At 30.8% G+C, this 4,236-nt stretch overlaps 1 long non-coding RNA gene across 1 annotated transcript; it reads right to left on the bottom strand.

The window, feature by feature from the left end:
- Positions 1-1,823: 1,823 nt before the first annotated feature.
- Positions 1,824-2,655, bottom strand: LOC128280561 (uncharacterized). Its single transcript, XR_008270656.1, has 2 exons — positions 2,500-2,655; positions 1,824-2,232 (listed from the first exon to the last, which is right to left on the bottom strand). It is a non-coding gene; the product is annotated as an uncharacterized LOC128280561 (long non-coding RNA).
- Positions 2,656-4,236: the final 1,581 nt, after the last annotated feature.

The following is a 4,236-nucleotide window of genomic DNA, read 5'->3' as shown; positions in this document are numbered from 1 at the left end:
ATGCCAAAAAGAACAAAGGTACCCAATGTGGTTTCGTTATGTTATTGTTGTTTTTCAACCAATTTTTTGGTCAATTATAGTTTAGGTAGAAGAAATTTTTTTTTAGCAAAAACTATGGAGATCAGTTTCATAATTTATGTTGTTTTTTTAGATGGTATGGTCCACAGATGATGCCTTATGTAAGAGATGTTCTCTTTGAGTATTAATAAAAATAAAAACATGGGAAAAAGGAAAATAGAAATGAGAGAATGTTGTGGATTTTTTTTTCTTTGTTTGCTTGTGTTTTGTTGGTATGGATTATGAAGTGAAAGAATTATCAAATTTAGTTTGTATTTAGTGTTACAAACAAGTGTTGTGGGTTTTATATTGTGGGTTGATATGCTTTTTGTATGTTGGGGTTTAGGTTATGTTTAAGTTCAAATTGGGAATTGTAATTAAATTTGGGGTTGTACTAGAACATTGAAAGTTCAATAGAACTTGAAATTTTAATGTTTATTGTAAACTTCAGTAAGCTTGAATGAGAATATAATTTAACAAGTGTTAGAAAATGAAATTGAAAAAGTTTTTTAAATTAATATGGTTAGCCGTGAAGAAGCTAATTACAAAACATTAACGGTGAATAATGTCAATTGTTTAGAACTTAATCAAAAAAGTAATGTAAGCTGCCAATAATGTAATGAAGAACCTAATTACAAAATAATGTAGGCAAAAGTAGTTAATATAACAAGCTGTCAAATAACCTAATCACAAAATAATAGAAACAACTAATACAATAATTTCAAACTCAAGCGTTCAATATTTCTCAACAGACAAAAAGCTAAAAAAATTAATTTCCAATCATGTATCCTTCAATCCATCATTGGTCTTTTTGTACGAATTGTTTCATCTTTAACAAGGTTTGAGACAACTTTATTGACTGAGTGAAATGGTCACTCTCCCAATTTCAATCACAATAGGCATCTATCGAAAGTGAATATAGATGGTGGTGGTTGTTGACTTAAAGGTTGAGGTTTCTTTCTCTTTACAAGTAACTTATGCCTTGAAGGTTGTTTAGTTTGAGGTTGTTGCTACATTGATTGAGTTGAAGGTTGGCGTGTTGTAGGTTGTTGTTACCTTGTCTTTTGACTTGTTGTAACAACTAGGTCTCTTGCAACCTGTATGAACAACTAACATAGCTAGACAAGTTACAAAAAAACATAAAAGTGACATATAAAGAAATTTATTCTAAGGAATATTCACATGTTGGTGTAGTCTGTTATTGTCATCAATTACCCTTTTACATGTCCTTACATTGTGCCTATTTTACCTTACTTTGGGCAATTGATTTGTTGCCTTTTCTTGCTCAATCTACCATTAGTGGATGAGGTTTCATGAACTTCTTTTCTTCTATTTTTGTTGGGTCTTCATAGTGGATTTCACATAGGTAGTGGAAGATAGGTTCATAGGGTTCGTTTTTTCTTAGTATAGCACTCTTTAACATAAGTTTTTGGCCTCTCATTCTTTATCAACATTATTGACACTACATGGTTGCATAAGATGCCTATCAGATCCCTTTTTTGCGTGAACGACTTTGAGATTCTAGATCTACCACATGCTAGTTGGTTTAGTCGTATTTAACTTGTCACCTTGGGCCACCAGCATATTTAGGCCACCAAAATAGAGAATAAAACATAGTTAGTATCCATTATAAAAAATGTATAAAAAAAAAAAGCATGTTGGAGGGAGTCACATATTAGACTGCTCGATAATGATGTCTAACTTTTTTAAATCTTTGGACACAAAGGTTCATTGTACTTCTTAGTTGCATATTCTTTTCTTGACCATCCTTTGAATTAGCTTTGTGCTTATTACCTTTATTATTGCCAAGATATTGTAAGACCTAATCTTGGCCTGGGCCCATACACGTACAAAAACCAAAAAATAAAACAAAATATTAAATGTCCATTTACAAATAATAAACCCAAAAAACCGGCCCAAATGTCCATTTACAAATAATAAACCCAAAATACAAACCAATTACATTAAAATCCAAATAAAACAAAAGCCCAAATTTTTAAAAAACCCCTAGCCCACAAATTTTTTTCAGCAAAGAGAGAAACTGACTCCCTTCAGCCACCATGTGCCCACGTTCTCCACCCACGACCATCAGCGCCTTTCCACCACACACGTGGCACACCAGGCACGACCCCCAGCTCGTTCGTTAGTCGCCACGTCCGTTCACATCTCCACGACCTGCGATTTGAGCAAGAAAATAGCAGGAAAACTACTTGTATTCGGCTATAAAGCCTCCAAATTTTTCATTGTATGGGGTTTTTTTTTGGGACTTTTTTTTCAAAAAAATTGAAGATAAAGATAATATCAAAACAAACAGAAAGATATAGCAACCATATTTGTTTAAGGTGATTTAAAGTTTCATTTTTCTTTCAATTTTATTTCCATTTTCTTTGATTTTTTTTATCTACTGTATATAAGCAATAAGAGAAAGGGGAAGTAGCTCACCGGAGTCATCGTAGGAGGACTTTCGCTGGTCGCGAATGGAGAGCTTGGGCAATAACCTTTCGGCTGAAGAGTAAAGGGAGAGTGAGGAAGATGGAAAGCATAAAGCGTTTAGGTTTTCTTAAACAAAAAATAAAAGTCAGAATGTTTATTTGTTTTTTTTCCAAAGTAAAATTTTTAAAAACAGGTTTTAATAAAATGGAACAACATTTTTGGGGGAAAGAGGAAGTTTGTCCGCATGTTTGGCTATGAGTGGGGGATTTGCGCATTTAGTCCCCCACTTTCGTGCTAATGTTCATTTCAATCATTAATTTTGCATTGTTCTTATTATTATTTTTTTTATTCGTGGTATTTTGCAATTTATTCGTTTTAAATTTTCTTTCATATATTCCTACATTTAAAGATCTATAAATGTTCAATTCAATACCATTATACATGTATATACGTAACTTATACTAAATTATTTTTACTCTAAGTATATATTATTGATTTCCTATTATTTTATGTAAATATTTCCTTTAATTTTTCATCTTTTTATGTGTATATATATATTATTGATTTCATACTATTTTATGTATGTATATCTTCTTCTAAGGACCCTATTTTAAACGGTATATTTTATTTATTTTAAATACTTTCATATACTAGTATCTTTATTTTTATATATAAAATTTTCATTTCATGTATATTATTTATTTAAATTGACAAATACTATGTTAAATGTTACTTACTTTTCTTTATATATACATTATGTATTTTGAAATTTCATTTAAATATTATCACTTCATATATGAATTTTATTTTATTATTATTTTATCTATTTGAACTTTCATGTATGCTACTTTAGGATTTTTATATGTGTTTGTTTGTTTGCATATTGATAATTCCAAATTGCATTTCTTCTATATTATTTATTTGTTTGCTAGTTTTAAAACTTGCCACATGTTGTTTGTGTTAATTTGCTTGGAACTTCTTTAAATTTGCTTTTAATTCATTAGCCTTCAAATGTGAATATTGGGATTTTTTATAATATATGGTATGTCGCTTTTGCATGTATCCTAATCTTTTGTATTTTCTCATTATTTATCCATGTCGTATTACTGCTTCAACTCTAAAGTGAATCCAATGAATATACTTTGAGCTGGTTTTGCAATTGTTTATTTAAAAAACTTTCAAAACAAAAGTCATGTTTGGCGTTTGGAAATTTGGGAAATCGTGCCCTAACATGCTGGGTTTCGATTTTCTGCTTGCCTAAAATAGTCATATATTCGTTCAAAATTTCATTCATGTTTTCTAAATTTTAAAAAAGACAATGTTCTATGTTTGAAAATTCGTGAAATCGTGCCCTAACGTGATGGGTTTCATTTTTTCGTCGGACCAAATAATTGAATACCCTTTTCGTTGCATTTTGGAAATCGTGAGGTGATCTCAGTGTAACACCCTTCGCCCGTATCCCTCGCCGGAACAGGGTTCGAGGTGCTACCAGATTTAAACTCATCCATTTATATAAAACCGAATAGTAAAATTTTTGATCAATTTTAAACTTTTCATACACACGTATATTATCCTTTAATCGGGCTTACAAGGCCCAAAATATTCATGAGGCATTATTAAATATTTACCAATATCTTAGTCTTGTATCATTTACTTAACTTTACAACCCTATACATGCCATAGACTCGAAACACTAAGATTTACTTACGCCGATAGCGTAGACTTGACAATGTGATAATATCTCTG

The sequence above is a fragment of the Gossypium arboreum genome, chromosome 9, assembly GCF_025698485.1.
Source record: "Gossypium arboreum isolate Shixiya-1 chromosome 9, ASM2569848v2, whole genome shotgun sequence".
Classification (NCBI taxonomy): domain Eukaryota; kingdom Viridiplantae; phylum Streptophyta; class Magnoliopsida; order Malvales; family Malvaceae; genus Gossypium; species Gossypium arboreum.
This window is presented reverse-complemented; position numbering and strand designations above follow the sequence as displayed.